The 16117-nt window shown below is 37.5% G+C and overlaps 1 protein-coding gene across 3 annotated transcripts in view; it reads right to left on the bottom strand.

Annotated features, from left to right (window-relative positions):
* The window catches only part of AKT3 (AKT serine/threonine kinase 3), a 142887-nt gene that overhangs the window by 77110 nt on the left and 49660 nt on the right, over nucleotides 1–16117 (bottom strand). Inside the window, exon 2 of one of the 3 annotated variants that reach the window (XM_071739108.1) lies at nucleotides 1768–1843. The exons of the other annotated variants lie outside the window; for them this stretch is intronic. The gene's annotated coding sequence lies outside the window, so the exon portion shown is untranslated. The remainder of the gene's footprint in view (nucleotides 1–1767; nucleotides 1844–16117) is intronic. 3 annotated transcript variants of the gene reach the window in all.

Genomic DNA, 16117 nt, shown 5'->3' on the forward strand with positions numbered 1-16117 from the left:
AGTCTAGTACTAGCCAGAAGTACTGGTGGTGAATTAAAGTCTTCATCCTTGGCCACTTTGGTTCACCTTAAATACAATCTTCTACCACCACAGTGGATTTGGGAAGGTGAGGAACACTTGCAAAGGAAATGTGTAGTGCATCCCACATCCTACTCCACTGCATCAGCACTGGCAGCCATACTGCTGAACAACCCCAAGAAAAGAGGTTTTGACCAGATCAAAACAATTTCATCTCCCTGAAAGGCCAGAAGCACAAAGGAGAGACAGAGAATTATTGGCTGGGGGCAAGAAAGATGCAAGGGGAAGGAACATCAACATGAACTTATGCAAGATTAACTATTGATTAATAGGAGTGCTGGCTATCATGTGATTGCACTTCCTGCTTTCCAGTTAAGCTAGAAAATCACGTTCAGGGGATTCAAGTGATTCCAATTTCAACTGCATCTCTACACAATGCTGCCACAGAAGTTCTGATGCAATACTAAATCAAAAATTTCCCTAATATAATTTCACATTCTATACAAACAAAATCATATTCTGAAAACAGGAGCCGGAATATATCCTGAGAACATAAGTAAAATAAGTTAAAGAAATATGAACAAATCTTTGTACTTCTGCAAGCAACTGAAAAATCACTTAAAGTGCACATTGAAAAAAGCTAGAATTGTAATACTTTGATGTGTATTTGTGAAATGATTATTACAATATTATAATATTAAATATTACAATAATAAAACCTGAGCAACATAGAGAACCCAATATAAATTGATATTTGGAGTTAGCCATGCAATACCTCTCATATCGGAAACAATGCCACGAAGATAAGAACAATTTGCTCAGTAAAATATTTTCTTAAACACGCAGACTATAATTTAAGTAATAGAAGCTAAAAAAAAAACAACTTCAAATTTTTAACCTCAGGATTCTGCATATTTCTAAAACACTTCACTGCCTTAAAATGAATAAAACTGCTCATAACACCCACATAGGAATCGTCATACAGTTCAATTTAATATACATATTTTACTATATTTTATCTTGCACAATTTTCTTACATTACAATTGCAATAAATATCCAGGCAAGTGAGATATTAAAAAGCTTTTTGCTTCATAGTTCTTCCAGCCCTCTGAATTAAAAGAAAGCTCGACTGATAAGCAGAAATGCAAAAACTCCAGACCCCGCAATTTTACACAAATTTTTCCTCATTTTCAGTCACTTTACAAACTTTCAAAACGAAACTACAAATTCTGAGCCCTTAAATTCCAACCACACGATCGAACTGCACAATGACAAATCTGGATAAGACATAAATTCATCTAGCAGATCAGAGGATGAAGTTTGTTACTGGTTTTCCTCTAACAGACACACATTTTGTGGTTTCACCACTATAAGCGTTTATTTTTTTTCCTAATCTGAATTACTGATAAGTGTTTAATGACTTAGCCTCGAAAATACTTTTGTCTACAATTATTTTATTCATTACACAAGTCAAGTTTCATACAAGAGGAAACACTGATAATCTCCTCCTACATCTGGCCTTTATGAAATTCAGATTATACATACAATAATTATCTGGCACCAAATATTTAACATTTGTGACACCAAAATAACAGGGACCAATAAGAAGCTGTAATTTTTTTTTTTTAAATTGCATTTCTATTGTATTAAATACACAAATTTGATATGGTTTTAGTGGATGTTTTTTCCTCTAGAAAGTGAACAGCACAATTTTCTAATTAATAAAAACAAAATGGAAACTGACTTACAACACTGACTTCAAAATCCTTGAGAAAGTCTGTACTGGTGATGTCACAAATGCTGTCACATCTGAGCAGGTATTGTCTGTAGAAGGTTCAGAAATGTCCATTTTAATAAAAACGTTTATTAGAGGTCGTTGTGTCTTTTGTCTTTATTATAATGAATTACAGAATTCCTAAAGAATCACGGTTGCAACTCTCTTTAAAAGTAAGAAATTAGGTAAAAGCTAAATAGCTGAAGTAAAAGGGCCTGATCTATATGGGATATAGAAACCTGTGTAAGAGTGAGGAGAATTCCATACTAAATGCATCCATCACCATCAGCCTTTAATAATGATGGCTGCATAACACTGATGTAAGTCACATCTTCTAAATCCCTTAAAATGAACTAAAAATTATTTCCTCACAGTACTAAAATGCCAGTGATAAAGTAGAAGAGAGAAAACACAATTCCTCCAAGCTTGTATTTATTTTGAAATTAAACCTTTTAACTTCCTGATACTTCAAAGTCACATATTATCTTCTATTTCTCCCCACTGCAAAACACTGGCTACTAAATAATTACTTTTCTTATGTCAAGAAATCCTCACATCACTGGACCAGAGATCTAAAAGAAGCAGGGACATTTGTTCAGTTAGATATAAGTCATGTCTAAAAAAAACTTTCCTTCTCTCCTTCCTCCCTGTGCAATTTAGGAGCATGGCACTGCCAGAAGGACCATGCTGTACAAGGAGAAGGGATTTGAGCTGTGTAGGTGCCTGAAGAACTCTTAAACATTCATCTCCCTATTTAGAGCTTAACTATTTATACAAATAAGTTCCTTTGATGCAAGTTATCTACGTTCTCTAACCATTTCTGTCTGTCCCTTCTGGAGACAACCAAAGCATCTTTTCCAATAGATTTACAGTGAGAAAAATAAATACAGGTACTGAACTACTTAAAACATCTTTTAAAATTTTGTATCAGTGACATAAGAACTGGAACAAATGACAACAGCATAAAGCTATGCTTTTATTTCAAATTCCAAAGAGAGGAAAAAAAAAAAATCTCATGCCAGAATGAGGTATGAGGACATATGGGCAGTCTATCACCTGACTACCAAACAACAGTAGGAAAGCTGACACATGTTTGTTAATCCCAAGAGGTAAAACGCTGCTTTGTCTTCTGGGGGTCGTGCTGCAGATGAGTGCCCGTTATGATGCTGATGCATTTTTCCATGCTGACATTCCCCAGGGAATTCATGTTCCCCAGCAGGGAGAAGCAACCCAAGTTTTTCCATCTCCTCTAGGAGTCTTTCATATTCTTGTTTACCAAGTGTGCAGATAAGAAGATCAAGCAACAGCAGCATAGGTGAAGAAGTTTTATTAAAAGCTTTTCTTCCTAACTTTTGCAGTTTAATTCAGTTAAATTTTATACCAAGACTGCTTAGGTTTTAGCAACAGTGTTTGATATGGAATGACTGAAACTTAGTGGCATGACTGCTGGTTACAGACAACAAACCCTCTCCAGATCATCTGAGATAATTAGGTAAATCTGATATGCAAATAGTCAACATCAACCGAAAAATACAGGTAAAAATACAAAAAAAAAAAGAGTAAAAATTAGGTGTGGTCCAGAGATCAATGATCCGTAAGGTATAGAAACTCTAGTCCTTGACAAGTTTTTCATGCTCCTGCCATGTCTGTTTTCAGTTCCTCCAGTTCCAACAACACCTTAGAGAATTCCAGGTGCAATGTTTTATCATATATCAGCTGATCCAGCTGAGGAGAAACCCTGCCTCTTCCTCCTCCTTCCATTCCTGCAGTCCAGTGGTCTTCCTTGTCTCATTTGTCACTTGTGCAGCTTACCAGTTCAGTGAGTTTTAAAAAGGGGAGAGTATTTGTGGGCATGTCTGTGAAGCAGGGCAGAAACAGGACAATTTCCTACAACATCAGATACCTGATCCTATCAGACCATTAAAAATGGCAGAGTGATGCAAAGACAAAATTTTAGAGAGCTAGAAAAGAATCTGAAGAGCTTTTTGCAAATTACATTCATCATCAAAACCAGGGAGACAGACAAGAAAACAGTGGGACAGCTAGATGACAAAAGAACAGAAAGGGAATTCCAGGATAGAATAATAAGGCCACAGCAGAGAGGCAGTATGAATTTTTTTTCCCTGGTCTTTATTGCTAAATACACTGGAAAGTTACCAACACCCCAGCCATTCCCTGTAGTAGACACATGAAGGCTGGATGGTTTAATGTAGGATGGTTTAATGTAAACATGTAGGAATTTATTAGATGTCAGTAAAGTCACTGAGAATTGATGACAAGTCAGCCCAGGAGTGCTGAAGAAACTGGAAGACGAAGGCAGAGGGGTGCTGTCCAAGGAGTATAACCCATGACTACATGCCTGAAGACTGATAGATTGCCAACACAACTTCCAACATAAAGAAACTCTAAAAAGCATCCCACAAACTCCCTGAGATTCTGACTACTGCTTCTGGTAAGTCACTGAAGTCTATAAGCAAGACCACAGAGCACTTGAGAAGACATGGGAAAGAGCCATCAGGACTGCTGTGAAAGGAAAGTCTGCCTCATTATCCTGACAGAGTTCTACAAAGGAGGCAATAAACATGTGGGCAAAGTGCATCCAGTAGGCATAATGTGTTTGTCTAGGTTCCTCCCCTAATACAGCTGAAGATAAGTGGCCACAGGACTAAACAGGTTCTTAACAGTCTTAAAGTTGGGTAAGGAAGAGGAAATGAACCATAAGGCTTAAGGGTCATTTTTCAGCATAGGAGAGACAGGAATCCATGCTGGGATCATTTTTATATGACATCTTCATCAATAACCTAGACAGTGGTGTGATCCATGAAATCTTAAAGAACACAGATGATATTACACTGTAGTGGACAGTCAAATGGTATGAAAAACAGTAGGATATTAAAAAACTGAGCAGGCAAAGATGGCAAATTAATACGGGGTACATGAACATGAGGTAACGTATCTGGGAAAAAATAATCTAAACAATGCCTCACCATGTTTACCTTATACCCACAAGTTAAAGTTGAGTTGTGGATTAACCACTGACAGTTCTATGGAATTGTAACTCCTGTATATCACCAGCCAAAAAAACCTGAAAAAATGTTGGGCATGTCAGAAGGGATACTGAGAACAAGAGAAAGGACATCATTTTGCTCATACAGAAAATACTGCTGTGTCCAAATCTTCATTACCCTGAATAGTCCTGCCTCCACATCTCAGGAAGAATATAGTAAAATTATGAGAAAATACAGAGAAGGACAACCAAAATTATCCAAGGGTTGAAGTAACCACCTTTTGTAGGAGAGGATGAAAAGATGGGGGCAATATGGTTCGAAGAGGTGGTGCATGAAGGCACCACCAGAGTAGAAGGGCCATTTGCTGAAACAGGTCCATAAATGGATACAAGAGGGATCTCACAGAGATACTCTTTACTAATAGAACAATTGTGGACACTGGAAAAGTGCAAAGGGCATGGAAGGCATGAAAACAACTGACCTTGCAAGCTCTCCCAAAAGAGCATCTCCTCTGCCAATGCTGCAGAGAAGACACTGGGCTAGATGGGCCACTGCTATGACTCCACAGGCTTTTTCTGTTATAATTACTTGAAAAAAGTTTTCCCAGTTTGAAAGCCAACAGCCTCACAACAGTTTATAACTAGAATTTCTTCTCCTCTCTGCTGCATACATGAAGAAAAGATTGTATAATCACTTCTCTTTTCTTATTTAGCCCCAGTAATTACAGTTCATTCAACCTATACTCACAGGTATAAATTGCTGATCCCTCTCATTTCTGGTCTCTGTTTATAATCTTTATCATCTTGAACTTCAGCATCCAGAAACAGGTGCAAATTGTCCAGCTAAGACCTTGAGTGCTCAATGGAGCAGAAAGATGCATTTTACCAATTCTATTACTGCTTACGTGTGCCATTTAGGCATTGAATTCTTCATAACAGTGAGATAAAATTAATATCCAGCCTGTGATCCACAGACCTGCTGGACTTTTTCCTGAAGAGATACTTACCTAGCCACATGCTCCCCATCCATTTCTTTGTAAAGGGGATCGTTCTAGATTGCATGTTAAACTTCTTCCCTCTGAATAGCTTCCAGCTCCTTACAGACCACATCTCCACGTTACAGATACCATTCTAAATTCTTATCTCATCCTCCAGCATGCCTGCAGTCCCTTTCATCTTGGAGACACCTCAAAACATTAATAATCATTCTCTTTTCCATTCCTCACCTCATAAATGCAAGTGCTGCCTAAGCAGAAGTCAGAAAACAGCCTAACAAAATTCTACTCCCTGTTTACTTTTACTGTTTTTACTTTTGATGATGAATCTTTGGTAATTACTCAGCATAGTTTTCTAACAATTTGCTTTTAGTAACAAACTTCACAGTTGTTCCACCTAATGTTTATCTCCTGTTGCCTTATGAAAATAGTATTCACAAAATATCAGAGACCTGACTAAATCCAAGATATGGCACCCAAAGCTGCTACCTTGTCAATAAAAGGAAATTTGATTAGTTTGATAAAATTTAACCTTGCCAAACCCACAGTGACTCATTCATTATTTCCTAGATGTTCATAGCCTACTTGTTCCAGTATTTAGCCTTGGGTTAAACTGGTATAAAGAACTTTGTCATATTAAAACACATTGTTTGAACATAAAAAGCATGAAAAGCAATCCAGATAATTTTCTCAGTCTTATATTATCTTACAGTCTATGTTATCTATAAATTTTATCATCAATGATTTTGTATTTGTTTTTTAAAGTACAGTCATATACAGTCATATACAACCTTGACATTTATCTCCCAAATTTTTAGACACACCTTTCAGTTTGACTGTGGGTCATATAAAATAGGAATGAAAAAATGGTATCTAGCTTAGTCTCATAAAATTATTAGGGTAGAAAAAAAGAATGCAGCTTAGTCTGAAAACTAGCAAAGGCTTTACTGAATGTCTTAATTCTCTGCAGTTGACACTACCCATCTTTTAAATGACATTAAGGCAACATAGGAAGAGTGTTCCAGAACAATGGCATAATTAATTCAAAATGCACACCGCAAATAGAGAAAAAAAACACCTTCAAATATTCAACAAATAGCACCTTGCCACGACTATTGTTATCTGCTGCTGCCAATCAGTATTGTTATGGCTGTACAAAGACTCCAGTGCACCAGACTGTCGCTAATTATGTATATTCAAGTGATTAGCAAGCACTTGTTGCCTTGTTCACACCACCCTCCAAACAGCAGCCTTTGAGAGGAGAATAGACTGCAAATTTATTGAGAGAACACTGTTAATCCTTTGGGGAGAATGTAAATGTAAACAGGACTACTCTACATCAAGGTGCTTTGACAACAAAAATCATCTGCATAAACACATGCTCAACAACAAACAGGTGTTCTATTTCACAACTAGCGCCCATTTGATGCTTTCAAGTAAGCATTATGCACAAACTGTTAGAAGTACTTTGAAACCAGCTGCAATTACTATAATTAGCTGTTTTTCTACAGTTTGGGGTTTTTTTTTTTCCCCTACCTGTTCAGTATTGTGTTGGTTACAATCTGTAACCTCCAGTGAAGCTAAGGTTCTAGCCTCCTGTTTAAAAATTACTATCCTTTCAGTTCAGGATGCACTATGGTAAGTTCATACTTATCATTAATGTGCCACCAGTACCAAAATGATGCTTGCATTAAATGACTTCACAGTCCTACAAATGTCAGGTCACTCATCTAACACTCATCATGAACAGGAAAAGAAGAATAACTGCCAGAACAGCACCATAAAAAGAGCCTTCAATGTTCAGGATTTCCCTTTTTTACAGAAAAGTCCCCAGGAACTAATAGAATTTTTACTTCTACTTTTATCAGACAATGGGTGGTGAAAAGTCTTGCTTTTAGAGATCACCTCCTCCTAATATTCTTCAAGTAAATGTGTTTTTTTTAAAAATACTTGGTCAAAATGCACGATTCCTTCTGTGCAATGAACACACAATACATTCAAAGCAGCTCTACATTATTTTTTATTCTTATTAAACCAATGCATTTAAGAGTCTTTTTATTCCTGCCTCTTATTTAACATTTCAGACACACAGCTCTTTGATTTCTCCAGTTCTAAACGCTCCATCCACCCCAGTGATGCATTTCTATAGGCAAATTCAGCATGAACACCAAACAAGCCTAGTGGCCTCCTCTCCAAAGTCAAACCCTAATGTGTTAATTTTATAAGCTTGTCAGTGCCACCTATAGACAGCTAAAATCTGATTCTCCTACCTTATGATTTGCCAGATTTTAACCACTGAACTGAGTAATTCTATATTCAGCACCTGCTGAGAGAAGATTTTTTTCACAAATGAAAAGCTTAACAAGCAAATACTTGGACTGCCCAGGGAGTAAGAACATAGCTGGGAGGAAGGGCTAAAGATGATAAATACACAGAGCTAGAAGGACAGGCTAGAGACAATGGAAAGAAAGATGCTGTTTCACCTAGGGTGGAACAGACAGTAAAATATATAATATAAAGCACCTTTCCAAAACTGGGAGGCAGCCTATAGTTAACTGGTTAATACAACATCCTCCACCAATATAAATATGCACCTGAGGTCCCTCTAATGCTTTTTCCACTTGTAATAGAAGAGTTCTATTTTTGTGGATAGTCACCCCAGGTGATTTACAAAGCTCTGCAAATTTTTAACAACATGCACTGCTTTTTTTCCCCATGAAGTTCTGCTCAGCTGGAAATTATACAAAAGCTTCAGTATTGTTGGGTCAGCCAAATAATAAACACCATGTTCAGAGCAGTTACTCTCTAAGAAACCAAAAGAATGACCAAAAAGATAACAAGTTGTAATATTACAAGACCCTCAACAGAAATGCAGAGCACACAAAATGTATGTCTAGAAAATTCCAGGCAAAGCTAATTACTGGGCTTCTTCCAGAGAGACATCATCCTTTTAGAAGTCCAAGCAGAGGGTAACAGTCCAACAGTTGTTCTCATTTTCTCAGATAGCTCTTACAGCAAAATGTATATGGGGAGTCCAGCAGTTTCAGCTGTACCAGTAATCCCCACAAAACATGGACATTTCTTTTTCTCTGCTGTTTCTTTCTTGACAAACAGAAAAATCTGGTGACTACATCTACAGCTTGCATATTATATGAAGAAAAACCAGCTTCAGAGTTACCTTTAACTTTGGATTCCTAGCTCTTATGCTGTAATCCCAAATTTCACAATACAGTAGCATCCAGACACTGAAAAAATGCAAATATTGCATAGCATTAAACTTGCCATTTGTTTGACCTTCTATAAAGTAATTCAAGGGGCCATACTTTTCTTTTTGGTATAGTGTGTAGTTTTACAGTCATTTAATTCCCTGAGCAAACACTGCTTACTTACATGAATACTGCTGCTACACCAAAAGATGTACCTGAAATACATATGCAAAGGTTGCACTTAGTAGCCCTTTCTTTCCCCTTCTGGAGAGAGAAAGAAAGACATTAGTTTAACTAATCTAATTATATCACAACCTTTCTGGCTTGGGACATGAACTGATATGTAATGGTTTAAGCTGACCTTTCTGATTTTGCAGAAAATAGTCTGCCTCATTAATCTGTAACATTTCTGAAGGGAACAGTAACTTCCACTGTCACCACACCAAGGGGTTGCAAGGAAGGAACAAACAACTGTGAAATGTTTAAACAGCTCCAAGAAGATATAAAAATATGGTTCAAATATTTCGTTTTCAAGTAAGTCAGCTATGTGCTAAACACAATATATGACAAGGGTGGTTGCTACTCATTCGTACCAGCACCACACAGAAAGTTAGATGCAGATACATCTGCTTTTTGCTTGTTTAAGACTGTGAGATTCAAAGGCAACTAATTATGAGAAATACTGTGCTAATTCCAACCTAAAGAAGAATTTAAGACCTGGTATCATATTTACACATGCAAGCAGGTACTGTTCCTGTGTTTTGAAGTAGAAGCTATGACGTTATGAGAGGAAGAAACAGAGTATGTAAGAGAGGTTATTTTCAGTATTTGTAAATAAATACACAGTATTTGATAAATGGATTAAAGCCTTACAAGCTAGCAGCATCCTGAAAAATCTATACATGTGTTTACACTGAGTTTATTACAGGGCATTTATTTAAGTATTCATATGAAATGAAGAGGAAAACACTCTAAATACATGCCAAGATATTGTAAGTCTTAAGCAAATCAGTCAAATAAAAATTAAAAAATTAAAAATAAAAAAAAATCAAAACCAAAACTACTCAGCAGCTGTTTTCAGACAAGAAAGAAACATAATTTTAACACGAGACTATTTTTAATATTATGGTATTCCAGTTACCTCTGATTTACTGTGTTTCATTACACTCTTCTCTTAAAACCTCATTTTCTATGAATGCTGCATCCAGATTTTTCCTATTTTGCATGTGTTCCTGCTGATGAGCTTCCTGAAAGCAGAACTGGGCAGATGAAAAGCATAGAAATGTTTGTATCAAGCTAACATTCTTAGCTAACACATCTAGTAAGTCTTATATCAGACTATTATTTTAAGACCACACTCTTCCTGCAAAACACTACATAGTGGTTACAAGTGCATTACATCTGAGTAGGTCAGATCCTCCTGCTGGGTTTCCTCAGGAAGACTGGGGATCTTCAGGGTGGACCAGCTGCTCTTTGCAAAAGGTAAGCAAGTTGTGTAAAGTGTGAAGGGGAAGATCACTCCTTCCTTCCAGAACTCCACGGTAGGTAATTAGAATCCACCAGGAATAAAAAGTTAAGTGATTAGCATGGGCTAGAGCTTCCCACCTACACAAGTTACGCATATACTTTTCATATTATTTCAAAGCCTTCCTTTTATGGAGAACTAACTTGCAATACCAGAGAAATTATAGTATTTATTAACATTCTGAAGGAAGCAAGAGCAATATAACTGCTCAGTATTCTCCAAAAGAAGTGACAAAGCCTGTGTAAGCTTTGGTAACTGAACTTTAGACAAAGGTTCTAATGACATGAGAGTTTGTTTGACTGTTAGTAAGGAAAAGAAAAAATTCTTTTCAGAAAGTCTCCCTTTTGTGACAGGAACTCCACAGAGGTTGTTTACCTAACTATATACTGCAAAAAGGAAACACTCCAGGATGCTATTAGGACATCTGCATCAGTTGCAGCTAAGAGATTCTGTGACAAAGCAATCTAAGAAAGTTACCTAAGGGGAGCACTTAGATACCACCCCAGTTCTGGAAATGGCTGCCAGCAACAACCTGACATGGACCATGAACTCTTCAAATCACACCTTCCCAGTGTACCAAAGCATAATCACTGATACTGTTATGATTCTATTACCAGTGGTTCAGACTTCCCAAACTGAAGACTTTCATTGTCTTTTACTGTCTTTTACATTACACCTTTTACTGACCTGCTGCAATGGGGAATGTCCTGCTTCCAGACGAGCTAGAAAAAAGCATTAACTTAGTGTCCTGGTTTCCAACATTAAGAAATGAGCTTTGGGAGGTATTAAGTGTTTCTGTAAGGAACCCTCAAACACCTAACAGGGGTTTGGCAGAAGAATGGCCAAACCCCTCGAAACCCAAGCTTCTGGAATGAATATGCTCTCCCTACAAAAACATATGCTGTAAGCTGTGTTTTCTGGCTGCATCTGGCTGAGCCCATTCCCCCTTGCTTCCTGCAAAAAGCCCCTCCAAAACAAACTACCCTGTGATTAAAGAAAATATATGTACTCTCTGAACTCCTGCTTCAGCAGATTTGGAGAAAGCACTCTGCTGGTACACTGTTTAACAAATTAGAAATATCTAGTGGTGTGAACGGTATTTAAAGGGTGCGAGAAAGCAGCACTTGCACAAATACTGAAATATTTTCCAAAGCAGTTTGTTGAACTGGGCTCTATTATAACCAGAACACTCTAAGGCATTTACAACCAAGGCTGACTAAATGAAATTTGCTACCACCACAATACCCATGGCAGAGCTAACACATTGTGATGGAGACCATAGAGTCCCCCACACCACCTCAGTACAGAAACTCTTTTTAAGCAGCATTGTGGGGCTCTCTTCCATAACTCCAACACCAAGTGAATCAGTTGCTCCTCTTCCATCCTGTCCCCCGAGTGGGCAGGGGCTGTGGGCAGGCTGGGAGCAGTGCCCGGGCTGATGTCACCTCTGGTGGGGCAGGGGAGGAAGGGTACCAGGGAGCACCAAACCCTGGCATTGCCCAAGGGGATCAGCACACGGGGGCAGGTTGGAAATCTGGCCAGGGACCAACGAAACTTTAGATCACAATTTCACCCACAGCTGTAGCAATAAAGACAGCATTTCCTTCTGTTCCATGGGATGTTTCAAATGTAAACATTAACTCTATAGCTGAATTCCCAGTTTACATTACACTAAGCACAAAGAAGAAGAAATGCAAATAGTCAACCTCTAGTAAAGCTAATAAATCTCTAAGTGTTGATTCCCAAATACTTTCAGATAATTAATTTCCCCTCATCCACAAAATACCTTTGGAGTGACATCACCATAGTTTTAAACAGCAAACTACATTTATGACCCTGAGAAGTTAAACAGGAGGAGGAAACAATGAATGAGATCATCCGGGGAGGGAGGGAATGTTTCTTTTCAAAAATTACTGCCACTTTTTTCTTTTTTTTTTCCTTTTTTTTTTTTTTAATTTTTACTTAAAAAAAAAAAAATTTGCATCCTAAAGCTCTTCTCAGTCTCCCCATTATGTAACAGTTCTTTAGGAAAACGCCAGCTCCCCTGACAACTGGGATGTTTTGCCAGAGTGGCTTTGTCTAAATCCTAAAGCAGTACTTGGCTATGCGCAGAGCCCAGTGGCTGCTTGTGAGCTGAATGCCAATTAAGAGTCCTGCCCCTTTCGTCTGACAAGTCAGAGACTTAAAGGTCTATCTGGGGTCAGCAAACTGTCTGGGCCACTTTTGTGAGCTCAGGAGACTTCAAAACACAGCCAACAACACGGTTCTTTACTTTAAGTGTCACACTGGGCAAAGTGTTTCATGTAAAACTGCCTTTGAATTTTATTTAAAGCAGAATGAAATATATTTTCTGTGGTTTGCTTCCATTTGCTTCCAACCCTTACTTTCACTCCCTGCATAACCAATGAAATTCAACCTCCTAGCAAAGAAGTAGGGATGAAAACTACACTTCTTCTATTTTTAAATCAATCAAAATAAACATACATATCCAAAACTCAATTAAACATGACCAAACAGTGAAATACAGCACGTGTCCAGTTTCCCATATGCACTCTAATTCTGGTGTGCTGGCTCTACACCATTTGATTTTCCAGCTTTCCTTCACGTCCCCATTCAAACAAGCCCTATATGGCACAATTAAAATTTTAAAATTTTTGTTGCAAATTGTAATAAATAGCACAGCAGGCCAAAAGTACTCAAAAATGCTGTTTGCCCAGATTTATTATAAACACCTTGAAATTCTTTACTTTGACACTTACATCTTTTAAGATTACAATGGCTAAAATAATCCACCAACACCAGCAGTTATGAGGAAGCTGTAACTTCCTCTCCATTCTCTCACATTTCTACTTTTGGAGAAACATAATTATCCGCTAGCTGCACAAAATGTTGATTTATTTTCTTTCTTAATATTGTTTTTTTATGTAAACAGCGAAATCTTACTTTGTTTTATGAGCTCTACAATGCATGCCAACTTTTTGGTAAATATTTAACAAACTATGAGCTGAGACCTTTTTCTAATCTAAAAACCCACATCATTTACATTCCCAGTTTTACCACCTTTCCATTGTAATTGGCAATATAAGCTTCAGTTCTTTTTATGGGAAATTGCTGTTTAAACACTCTGAATTCTTATCCAGGAGCATCATTAACTCCAAAAGGAGAGGACACTTGCTTTCCAGGATGATGAAGACTGACAACTAAATTTCACATCAGGGATTACTCTATTCTTTTCAAGAAGGCTTAGTGAGAAGCTGTATTACTCAGTATTTACCATATAGAATTCCAAGAGATACAATAAAGAAAAATTGTAGTGTATGTACTGATTTTTAGATACTACAGTTCAAGGAATAATTTGGTCAGATAAAACCACAAACTGAAGAGGTAAGAGAACAGCTTTGCTGAAACCAAGGCTAAATCTCCCACTGAGAAAGGCTGCTAAGACGTTCTTGAACTTGCAGATTATTCCTTGTACTGCTACAAAAGAAAAAGAACTTTTGGTGATGTATTTTTGGCATGTGATCTTGAGGAGGAGGCTGCTTTTTAACTTTATTTTACCTACAGTAACTCATTCATTCTGAATGTTACTGTGAGCAAGAGGGAGAACCAGTACTGAGTAACAGTTAAGTAATTGATAAGATTCTGTGTGATATGTATATAAATGTATAGTTAAAGCTGCATTTAAAATACTGAATATGGGAACTAGGTTATAAAGCTGTATCTTTATAGGAAATAATTTAATAAAATGCCTACCATATTTTCTTCAGCCCATTACCTTTTTGTAAAACCTTCATTTTCCCCATATTTTAAAGTGTTCACAGAATTCCTGGCCAGAAAGGGCATTTAATGGATACACCCCTCCACAAAACTTCTTCAAAGCTTACTGAAAATGTTCCCAAATTTTCCCCCCAGCTTTCCAGTCAGTCCTCCAGCACGTCTGCCACAGCTGCCTACAAATCATGCTATGCACGTGTCGTATCAGTGAGCTCCTCTCTGAAGCTTCTACAGCTTTGATGCGACACAGCTCCAACTCCTCTTCACTCTTCCACATTTCACCGACTGCTGAGGTCTTGTGGAAATACTGTCTCCTAAAAAAGTGCTGAGCAAAATGCCTCTCAAGTCAGTGTTCTACAAGAAACTTCAGATCTCACAGAAAAGCAATTGAAATTGCATCATCATTAACGTCAATAGTGGCTTGGGGCCAAAACATCACATTTCCATTACGTAAAACGGGCATTTTATATCCCAAATAAGTATCGTGACCTTCCACAGTGATCAAGAAGGCCTTGTGTTTGGCCACAAAAAAATAACCCTTTATCTGAGGAGTTTCACAACCTCATAAAGAGCGGGAGCAAGTTAATTAATTTGTTCCTAAAATAAAATAAAATCAAAAAACCCTGCTCCAGTTTGTGACCCCAAGCACTCAAGGTTTTCAGCCATGCTTTCAATACTGCTGAAAGGCACATGCATGACATCCCTTCCATAGCAACACACACTTCAGGCTTGTAATCAGCTGATGAATCATTGACTGAGGGATGGCACTGGATGACAAACTCACAGATGAAGAAATTCAAAGCTTCCTCTGCAGTTTTAGGCAATCCTATCTTAGGGTGAACTCCCCAGGATTTTCAAAGAAGTTAATTCTCAAAGATTTGCAGCTTCTGTGTTACACCAGGACTGTGCTGCTGCTTTATCTTACCAGTCACTTGACTGCTGGTCTGCATCAGGAAGATTATTAAGCACAATACCATGATAAAATTAACTGTTTGTTTTGATTTCTCTCTTTTGTCTTTTCTCCCAGCATCCACACAGTATCACAGTGGTCATAGTTATAGGGCAAACAGATTTACATAGTAACTTCACTTACAACACTCTCAATACATGGCCACAACCTCCCCATCCACTAAGAGCCCACATCATTGTGCTCAGCACTCTGCAGCAGCAGTGGGAACACGCAGAGATTTTGAAAGGATGCTGACCAGCAAAATATCACCTGATGTCAGAAATATAGAGAGGCTATGCAGGTTTGGCAAAGTCTCACAGATACAGTACTCCTTACTTTAAAAAAAACAAAAACAAACCAACCAAAAAAACAAACCAGAAAAAAAAAAATTGCGTATTTTGGGATGCATATCGTGATAAATGTTTATACATTGAGCACAGCAAGGATAATAGTATGCAATGTGGAATATAAATTGCATGAGTAAGTCATCTTATCTAGGCAACTTTACCTGGATTCGCTCTTCTAGGAAGTGAGAAATGAAATCTGTTTTCTCAAACTATTTTCTTCTTCCTCAGTTCTCTAGTTTGTGTCTTCCAATAATTTTATTTCAAGCCCTGCTACATACTTCAATCTCCTTTTACTTACTTAATTTAAGTGCCAAGCTACTATACTCTCAACAATTTTAACAACTCCCCCCCAGAAAAAAATCAAAACTAATTCAAACCTACAAACCTAAGACACTGTAGAAACAATTCTCTGGAACAGTAAAAGCCCATGTGCTACAGTTTCTTCCAACGTGAAGACATCCACTTTATGATTCTTTAAAAACTATTGCAAAGAAAAAGAAAATCCTTGAGACAATGATCTT

Source organism: Heliangelus exortis, chromosome 3 (assembly GCF_036169615.1).
Source record: "Heliangelus exortis chromosome 3, bHelExo1.hap1, whole genome shotgun sequence".
Taxonomy (NCBI): domain Eukaryota; kingdom Metazoa; phylum Chordata; class Aves; order Apodiformes; family Trochilidae; genus Heliangelus; species Heliangelus exortis.